This window comes from Sapajus apella, unplaced genomic scaffold, assembly GCF_009761245.1.
Source record: "Sapajus apella isolate SASKATOON/1434 unplaced genomic scaffold, GSC_monkey_1.0 scaffold68, whole genome shotgun sequence".
NCBI classification, from domain to species: domain Eukaryota; kingdom Metazoa; phylum Chordata; class Mammalia; order Primates; family Cebidae; genus Sapajus; species Sapajus apella.
In genome coordinates, this window is record NW_022437008.1 from 10,001,752 (window position 1) to 10,012,191 (window position 10,440).

At 51.6% G+C, this 10,440-nt stretch overlaps 1 protein-coding gene across 7 annotated transcripts in view; it reads right to left on the bottom strand.

The window, feature by feature from the left end:
• Positions 1-9,807, bottom strand: part of ZNF536 (zinc finger protein 536) — a 483,243-nt gene extending 473,436 nt beyond the window's left edge. For 4 of the 7 annotated variants that reach the window (XM_032249170.1, XM_032249167.1, XM_032249173.1 and 1 more), the window contains exon 1: positions 8,790-9,807. The gene's annotated coding sequence lies outside the window, so the exon portion shown is untranslated. Of the gene's footprint in view, positions 1-5,356; positions 5,641-5,782; positions 5,947-8,789 lie in introns of those variants that run through there. The other 3 variants (XM_032249171.1, XM_032249168.1, XM_032249169.1) reach the window with 3 other exon arrangements.
• Positions 9,808-10,440: the final 633 nt, after the last annotated feature.

Here is a 10,440-nt window from a genome sequence, read left to right on the forward strand (position 1 = left end):
AAAAAAAAAAAAAAAAAAAAAAAAAAAAAAAAAAAGTGAAGCAGCCTGGCGGTCCCAAATAGACAAACGTCTCTCTCAGTGGAGAGGTGGCCTCCTAGCTTCTGGCTGAAGAGCCAGTAAGGAGGTGAGGAGCCAGAAATACATTCCCCACGAGCCAGGCCCACCTAGGTAATCAAAGGCCCAACTCAACACAGCTCAGGTAATCAAAGCTGTAATGCCTTGATAGGAATATTTCAGGTTAATGTCAGCTTAGGCCTACGGTGATCATTTCTCCTATGTCATAACGGCACTTAATTTTCTCATTGGAAAGCCACAGACTAAGAATACTAGGTAGAGGAAAGGGGGAAACTTACAAACTGATTTTCCTTCCTGTATCACTTCATGCCTTCGAAGCATCGACATTACCTTCCTGCCACCACCCACTGGAGTGGTGGACCACTTTGGTCCACCCCAAAGAGTGCTTGCTTTGGCCCGACCAGCCCCCAAGCCTGGTGTCAGGGTGCGGAGTATGAGCTTTGAAAATCAGGAGCAAATCACAGAGGTCCCGCTGTGAATCTGGCCCCAGAAGAGGCAGTTGAACGTGGATCACAGGAGATGCTTTGCAGCAGTAGATGGGCTAAGCATGCCAACTCTGGAGACATGGAGGATGGGTCTAATCCTAGACCCATCACTTACCCCTCCCATTGCCTCAATTTCCCTTCCCAAATTCAGGATATACATAGTGTCTGCCACCATAAGGAAGTTGTGAAGCACTAGGAGCTGTGCCTTGCACATTGTAAATACTCAAAAATGGACAGCCAGGTGCAGTGGCCCATGCCTATAATCCCAGCACTTTGGGAGGCCAAGGTGGGAGGATTGCTTGGGGCCAGGAGTTTGAAATCGGCCTGGGCAACATAGCAAAACTTCATCTCTTAAAAAAAAAAATGTTAAAAACTACCTAGGTGTGGTGGTGTGTGCCTGTAGTCCTAGCTACTCAAGAGGCTAAGGTGGGAGGATCACTTGAACCTACAGGCTACAGTGACCCGTGATTGCACCACTGCACTTCAGCCTGGGTGACAGAGCAAGAGTCATTCTCTTAAAGTTTAAAAAAAAAAAAAGTATCATTATCCTGCCAGCAAAGTACCCAGCCTCAACTCACTCAGAGGCTAAGAACTATGCTTTCCACTTCTTAGTTTGCATGTCACAGTCAGGGTCCAGGGACATGGTTCCCCCTTCACACATCCCCAACCCCCACTCCCCAAACCACTTCTAAGTGCAATTGATCTGAAAGCAGTCAGAGCTGGGCCCCACGTCTTTGCTCAGATACAATCCATCCATGTGGAAGTTCTCTCCCCTCTTAGACCCCATAGGTCTTCCCGTTTGTTTGATACACAGCCCAGTCCCCTGGACTGACCGGGCATCAGGACATGTCTGTCTCCCCACCAGCCTGTGCAGTCCGCAGGGGTAGGACCACAGCTGACCTCCCATCCTCCCAGAGAGGCCCAGGACAAGGCCCGGCACATAAAGTGTGGGAAATCAGCTTGATTCTCCCCAGGGGAGATATAGAAATGTCTGGAGACATATTTGATTGTCATAGCTCAGGGGGCACCACTGGCATCTAGTGGGGTGGAAGCCGGGGATATTCCCAAATAACCTACAACGCACAGCATGGACTCCCACAAGTGCCCCGAGCTGAAGAAATGATGCCAGCTTCATCTGTTAAGTTCCACACAGGCCTCACTCTCATCTGAATCTTGTTTCTTAGGGAAAATAAACCCCACCTCGAGCAGGCTCAGAGAATGTGAAAAGCCAAGTACTTGATGCTGCTTCTAGTAGCAAAATCTCCACTATAAGAGAAAGTCTAGAGATCTACAGCAATTTTTAAAAGTGAAAGCTCATTATCCTAAGCGAATTAACACAGGAACAGAAAACCAAATACAGCATGTTCTCATGTATAAGTGGGAGCTAAAGATTGGGTACACATTAATATAAAGATGGCAACAATGGATACTTGGGGACACTAGAGGAGGGAGAAAGGCAGGGGCAGAAGGGCTGAAAAACTAACTATCGGGTACCATGCTCACTACCTGGGTGACGGGATGAATTGTACCCCAAATCTCAGCATCACACAATGTACCCATAGAACAACCCTGCACATGTACCCCCTGAGGCTAAAATAAAAGTTGAAAATTATTTTTTAAAAAGCAAAAGCTGAGAGGAGACTCTCAGGGAGCCAACAGAATCAGCCACACCAGCCCTTAACCCCAGGCACAGTCAACAGGAGTCCGTTGATGGCATCAACTGGCGGGGGAGGCCCCCACACCCACCCCAGACACTGCCAGGTGGGCCAGATGGCTTTTTGCACAGCCCACCTTCCTGAGGGGCTTCCATCCATGTTTGCCTTCTTTTGCAAAAAAAAAAAAAAAAAAAAAAAAAAAAGGAAGGAAAGGATTTCAGAAAACTGGCCTGTGTTCCCTAATGTCTATATTCTGTAGATGCATGTTCTCTTGCACTTCCCGATTCCTTCATTTATTTCCACGCCAACCCCTCCGACAGACACGTACAATACAAACTCACCAATCTATCCCAGATAGTACAATGTGGATGAAAAGGAAATCATCTCAGAACAACTACTTCTAGCAGGCAGCACTCTTCCCCAGCACACCCCACACACACACACACACACACACACACACACCCATCAACACCACAACCCTACGGGGCCGCTCCCTGACTTAGCACATTCTGACTGCACACATTATCTACTCACTCTTCCAAAGACATTCAATGCCACCAAGGGGAACATCACAACAGACTGAAGAGTCTAGACCTGAACAACCAATCCCTCTCCTTGGCAAAAAGGCCTCCCTTCCAACAACCCCCGAGCAGGGGCCACATGAAGCACACAGGTGAGCCCAGCCAGGCAGACAGAGACCTCCCTCCCCCTCTTCCCCACTGACCCTGTTTCCTGCTTCCTTCCCTCCAACTCCTTCACATCCACAGCCAGACCTTGCCCTGGCACACTACAGAGGGGGTACCAGTGTGCACAGCAGGTATGAGTTCACAGAAGAAGCCCCTCCACTCACAAGGCAATGGTAGTAGCAATGTGAGTCAGTTTGTGCCTTGCTTTTAGACTCAAAAATCCAGTCTTCACAGCCCGAGTCAGGGCACCTGATCACCCCCATCCTTCCAACCCAAATCTAAGGCTTCACTTAGAGCTAGGCTGAGGTAGGGCTGAGCGCTGGCCTGCCCTAGATCCTGGCAGACCTGCCATGGAAGAGACTTTCTCGTATGGACAAATGTTGACCTGCAGAAAACTTGCTTCTGTCTTTAAATTTGCATCAAGTCTCACTTTAAATAATGTTGAGAACAAAATGTAAGCTGATATTTCAGCTTACTTAAAAGGCTTATTAAAAACACTAAATCCAAAGGTGTTAAAAAGCTATAATTGTCCTCATTCGGCCTGGAAAAATAAATCTATTTGCTTTCTTCTTTTATAATACTCTTCTTATAAAAAAAAAAAAAAGTTCATCTGTATTCTCATGAGTATCATTGCTGTCTTTCTTCCCCCTCCATTCAAGGCACTTTAAAAAACACCTGTGCCATTCATAACCAACTTTTGAGCAAAAGGCAACCACATTTGGGGAAGGCTGTTTAACTCTGATTTCTTGATGCCAGAGATAAGCCTTTCTTACTCAAAAGTAAGATGGAGTTGAGAGTTCACTTGAATGGGCTCATAGAGCTGATGGAAATTTCTTGGATTACCTAAGGCAAAGCAAACAAACCTAAACATTCAGCTTTCTGGGGTTCAGTGGGCAACGATTCCACATCTCAGCACTGCCTTCAGTACCCCATGGGCAGCTATGAGAAGTCGAGCTTACCTTCTAGCTGCCTCTCTGTCCTCTCCCATAATGGGGGTTATTAGCCTCTGACTTGGACCAGAACAGCGTGACTGTCGCTCCCTGCCTGCCCCAAGTCTTCCGTGAAGACAGCCCGGCCAGCAGTTAAGTTGCTGAGTTGCGAAGATCTTCAGCCTGCTCCGAAGTTAACCACTCCAGGCACCAAACAAGATGGGTTTTCAGAGCAGTAGTCCAAGACAACGCAAATTCATTGAAAGCATTTTCTCCAGGTTCTCCATAATTACCATGTATGTCCCCAGGAACTGTTTCCATAAACCCAGTTTAGGGTGAAAGCATTTTAGAAAATTCCCCTACAGATGACATATGAGGTACTAACCTTTTTTCATATGCCCAGATGTTAAGTTCATTTTCATCACATTTATGCAAATTTCACTTGAACAGTAAATCAAAAGAAATCTTAAATCATTGTACACTATTTAAAAATCAACACTAAATCCGGTTGACTTGCAGCAATATTAACACAAAGTCACATTTAAGGGACTGAATGTAGGAGGCAAACCTATGCAATGGTCTCACAGTCCTGGCCAGTCGTCACATTCAGATGTCTCTGCCTGGTCACAATCACATTCAAGTTTGACCAGATTAAGGAGGGTCTTCTGGATATGAAAGTCTTAAAAGTTTTGTAAACTTTGGGAAAATGGGTCCCTTGGCCCGAGGGCCTGTCATCTATGTCATTGTCTGGGACTGAGGCAGAGAAAGTCCACAGGCAGAGGCCCAGGGCTGAAACTCCTGCAGCCGGGGTTTCTCCTCAGTGGGGGGAAAAGTTAATTCCTAGGGCTGACAGGTTCTGCATTTGTCAGGGAGCAGGACATCAGTGCTATCATTACCAAGCAAATCAGCCAGGCGGTTAATGGTGGAATCAGGAGACATTTGCACTCTGCTATCAGAATGACATCATAACTAAAGCAGCCTTCAGCCAGAAGCCCTGGGCTCTCCCTGAGCAGAGGCCAGAGGACTGCCAGGGCGACCCCCTGTGACTCCCTGGACTGAAAGCTGAGCCCCTCAGCTGCTTCCAGGCTGGGTGGTGGGTGCAGCCTCCCGCAAGTTCCCAGGCTGGCTGGGCAAACAGGAACTAGGGTTCCAGTCTTCTCCCAAGCAAATCGACTTTTTTCCTAGGTTCTGAATGCTGTACATAATCATTATGATAATAATATATTTTTTAATAAAATTTGAGCTAGACTTTCCTTATCAGGCAAGTGTTGGTATTTTATAAATGCAACTACATTCTCGCTATAGGATTGATGGCATTTCCAACAGAATTGTCAATCTCTTGATGACCCTGTCTTTAGCAAAGAAGCTCTGCTCTCTCTCCTTCAAGCAAAAGAAATAAACGATGCTGGGGGAAGGGGAACGAGCTAAGAAAAAAGCCCTTCCTGCTCCTGTTTTGGTTGCTTTTCTTTCTGTTTAAAAGCACAGGGCAAACACACACATACACACACGCACACGCAGACACAAACCTTAGAATAATGGGGGAGGCATTTGGCTACAGGCTTGCATCCACCGCGCGGCGCGACCAGAAGCCGGCCCGCTCGCTAGCAGCTCTGCCCTCCGCGGCGACGACAGGGACCGACTGCCCGCCCCCGACCCGGGCGAGATGCCCAACTGCAACCGCGCCCCCCCCCCAAGATCACCTCTCGAGTCTCGCCACAGGTACACGCGTGGCCCAAACACTTCACCTGGCCCGAAAAGTCGGGAGATGGGAGGGAAAAAAAAAGTTGTGCGAGCAACCAGCTGGGCAGCCCCGGAGCCGGAGGATGTAGTCCTCCCGCCGCCCAGCCGCCCGCACGCTAGGCCGGCCCGCAGCTGCGCGCGGCTCCCGGCACCTCGCTCCCGGCTTTGCGCGCTCACCCCGGGGCGCGCCGAGGCCACCGCAGGGCACTTACTTGGCACTTGCTTTTGAGTGTGCAGATCGTCGCGATTTTCACTTGGGTTTTCAAACAAGTTTCAGGGAGAAAGAAGAAGGTAAAAAAAAAAAATCCAATTATGCAAATGGACTCCGGACTGGGAGGCGCGCGTTGGATCTGACGCCGCTACTGTACGAGTTCTCGGAGCAGCCACGGGCCGGGCAGATTTATGGGGGCGCGTCACGGCTACGCCAGGTCCCGCCGCCGGAGCATCTCGAAGTTAATTAAAGCGGTAATGTCCACTTTTCCGGCGACCCTCCTTGCGTGGGTTTACTATTTCACGATCAAACCCGACCCCGGTGGGGGCGGGGGCCCTGTCCCCACGCCTCTCCTTCCCTCTTCTGGCCGCCCCCCTCTTTTTCCTCTCTCCGTCTCTCCCCCCTTTTTCCTCTCTTTCGTCTCTTTAAGTCGCCTGCCTTCCACTCAGTGAACAATGAACAAAGATGTGAGTGATGGGAAAAGATCGCCCCCCTTCCCAACCCCAGCAGTAAGCAAAGCCGGTCTTAAAGTAAAAATCCAGTTGCTAATATCAAACTGGGAAAGAAAACAGCGCGTTCCCAGTATCACCACCCCCTACACACACACACACACACACACACACACACACACGCACGCACGCACGCACGCACACCCCACCCCAAGTTCACCTAAGCCCTGGCTGGAGACTGGGGCGCCAAGGTCAGGGCGCTAGGGGCTGCTCAACTAGCCGGGGACACCAGGGTTGGGGGACTGCGGGCACTCGGGCCAGGCGTGCTTCCCGCGCCCCTCCCCGCCGGTTCCCCCGCCGGCCCCCTCCCCGCCCTACACCGGCCAGCCGGGCCCGGCGGCCCGCTCTGGCAGCCCGGCCGCCGGATGCGCTCAGCAAACGCGGCCCCTGTCGGATTTCTGCTAAATTGCACAGCGGCGGCGGCGGCAGCGGCTGCCTGGAGAAGGCGCAGGAGGAACCGGAGGCCGGCACCGCGCGCTCGCTCACCCCGCCCCGCCCGCTCGCCCCGGCCCCGCCGGCCGCCGGCTCCCACCCGCGCACACACCCCATGCCACAGGACGCACCCGGTGCCCGAGCCCCGCAGGCCGGGACACCGCGCAGCTGCCGTATTTTCTGCTGAAGTGAAAACGAAGGCAGCTGACAAATCACGTCTCCGGCGAGGCACCCGTTAGACATAACAATATCCGGCAAACAAAACCCGGCCGCCGCTGCCACCCGCGCGCCGGGTTGGGACCCCGCCCCGCTCTTTCTCGGCCCCCAGCCCCTGGCTACTGCCCCCTCAACCCCAAAGCTCCCCGACCCCCAACATTCCAATCCGCCACCTAACTCGGGGACAGTGGATCTGTTCTCCAACAGGCAGACAGTAGGAACCACTCACAATACAGAAGTGGAAAGGAAGAGGGGGGTGAATTAACTTTCCACCTGTCCCCAAAGAAAGCCCTGCCGGAGTTTCCTCCGCATAGTGAAGGGTGAGCTACACAGGTCTCTCTCTGCCCCAGCCCCTTTTATTTCTTTTTCCCTAACTTCCCTGCGTTTCCACCTTTCTTCACTTCGCATACATCCGTCTATATGGAGATATCTATATTTTAAATTATTTGCAAATCTGCAACAGATGGGCGCGTCGAGATCTGGACACTTTCCTACTCATCAAAGGAAAGCTACCCCCCTCTTTTTTTTTTTTTTTTTTTTTTTGCCTAAAATACATCCGAGTCCCGCCTACGACTGTTTTCCTCAATTCATCTTCGAAAAATAATGTCTTGAAGCAAACAGAAAGGCTTATCAGCAAAGATCATTCCTACCCCAGTCATCCATCTGTGCTGGGGGCGGGGGGAAGGCATCCCCCCAGATTGCACTCTTCCCAGACACCCCCCAAGCCCTTCCTCTCCTCTGCCTTCCAGAGCCCCCCACGCCCGCACTTCCTCGCTCTGATTGGCCTCATTTCTCCAGCCTGGGACTGGCTGGCTCTGTTCCCTCCATAACCTGTTACTTATTTATTTATTTATTTCCCCTTTGGCCCCTAGCTGGGCCCCGCTGGGGCAGGTGCTGCGGACGCCGCCTAACCTTGCAAGCGCCACGGCCTTTCCTGGGGTCGTGGGTTCGGACCCTGGCACCTCAGCCCTGAAACCGACTCACCGGCGTCGGCCTCGCCAGGCTCCCGGGGCACAGGAGGCCGATGCAATCACAAAATGGCAGGTCTCAGCGGCTCTAGGCGCCCGCAAGTTTGACACATTGTAAGCATCAGCTAACTTTGATTTAAAAAAAAAAAAAAAGCTTGCAAATTACCCTCTCTCCACCGGCGGAGGGGCTGGACCCCCGCAGCGAGCGGGGACGGGAGAATGAGCTCAGGGCGAGCCCCAGTCCCAGGCAGAGGAGAAAATGGGGAAAGTCACTTGAGCAGAAGTTTCCGCGGCCCCAGCCTCCTCCTCCCCTTCCGACTCCCCCTACCCCCCAGACCCTCTTGAAAGTTTCGCGGGGCGGGAGAGCGGCTTGCGGGCCGCGCGCGGGTTGGGGGCGCCGGCCGCGGCCCTGGAGCTGGGTGCGGGGTCCCAGTCGCGCGCCGGGCGCCAGGCCCCAGGCCTCCTTTTCAAAGTAACGGTCCCGGGACCGCGGGCGGGGAAGCGGCGGCCCAGGCGCCGGTCCCGCTCGCCGCCAAAGTTCTCCAGCGCCTTAAGATGCCCGGCCGCAGCCGCCGGCTCGGTTTTCCTCCTCTTCCCCTCCTCCCCCCCGCCGCTGACAGCTTCTCTCGCCAACGTCACAGCCACGGATATTTAATTAGACCGTATTTTTTAATCGCGATGGGGCGAGAAGGAACCGGGCGGCAGGCCTTGCCGAGATGGGGAGGGGGAGGGGACTGGGGGGTCGCGCCAAGAGTCCAAACTCACTTTGCCACCTCCCGGACGCTGGAGCTGCCCCCCCCCCCCCCCCCCCCCCCCCCCCCGCGCCGCGCCCCCAGCACCGCGCCGCGCCCCGCGATTCCCCCCCCACCTTTGTTTTCCTTACCTTAAACATTGAAACGCGGGCGTCGGGAGCAAACTCGGGCACGTAAACGGAGCGTTGTAAAAGATTGTGTTCAATGAATAATGAAACATGCCCACACGATTGACTTGATCATTTTCCGGGGCTGAGGGGGGACGGGCGCCCTGCTTGCGCGCCTAGCTCGCCCACTCGGCAGAGCCCTGCGAACTGTTCCCAGCCCAGCCGGGGCAGGGCGGGCTCGATTTTCATCAGCCTCTTTTCAGAATCGCCCCGTTCATTGATACTCATCACCCAGCCCCAGCAGACATCCCCATCCCCGGCTCGGCCTCCCCCTATCTGGTAGGTGAAATGCATTGTACCATTAAAAACGCTCTCCATTGTCGCCCTGGCATAATTCACAGCAACTAGATAGGTCTTGCGGCATTTAGCTTTGATGAGCCAGAGACTGAACCCTTGATATAATAATCTACAAAGAATGGTGTGTGATCGTCCATTTTTTCTCTCTGTCTAGCAACTAAGAAACCATTTAACACAGCGCAGCTTGGTTCTGACCTTGAGCTCATGTAAACACACTTATTAAAATCTATCTATTCTCCAAGAGCTACATTCTGATTGTCAGACTCGTTACTGAGACATATATCAGCCCCTTCCTTGTCACTACTTTGCATTCCTGCCTTTGACTAAAGAATTTTTTATCCAGCCGAGAGGGAGAGAGACTGCCACGGAGGGAGAGGAGAGAGAGACGGAGAAGGGGCGAGGAAAAAAGCGTAATTCTTACCTGCTCCCGAAACTATTTAAAGTCTGTTTCTTTTCTGGGAGGGGAAAAAAAAAAAAAAAAAAAAAAACTCCCGGGTGAATCTCGGTGGACAGCGGGACGAGAAGAATCAGTCACAGCCCGGGCGTTTAAGGGAGTCATCAGCGATCAAATGACGTTGATCCGCGCTGTAACCTTGTGGCGTATTTAATGTAAATAAGGCAGTTATGTTGCCAATCTCTGCGATACAAACGCAGAGAGGTCCTCAGCCTCGCCTCCCGCGCCTGCCATTAGAGGCGACTTTATTTACAGACACTATTTAGGAGATCATGATAATTCTAAAACAATGCTAGTGCCAAATGATTATGAAAATATGATTTTAATTAATCACGTAGTAGGCAAGGAAATTAGCATACGGTAATTAAACTTCGAGAAAAACGTCACGCAGGTTCTCTGCCTTATGGGTCTAGAGTAATCATCACTCGATGGGCTCCAGGACTTAATTATCAAACAAAATAACTTTTTTAAGGCAACTTTGCAAGGCGGTTCCTCCGGGCAAACGTTTTGGTTAACGGTACAGGCAGAGGTAACCAGGTGGGGGTTGTGAGTGGGCCGTGAGGTTGGGTTTCTGGGAAGCCAGGAGGGGGGAAGCAGGGGGAAAAAGCTGGATAATGCAATTATGGATTCTCTGTCCTAGAGTTGACAAAAGCTGGTGCCTCAAAAAGCCTCTTTGTTATGGGATTATATAATGATCCTGGTGTCATTATGGGAAAAAAAAGATTCAGTAATAATAATAATAAAAGAAGTATCCAGATACACCAATGAGGGGCTTGTTTTAAAGAAAAGCCTTGCATGTGACACTGGGCATGTTAATAGCAAAGAGACAGGATCCAAAAGAGTTGACAAAAAAAAAAAAAAGAG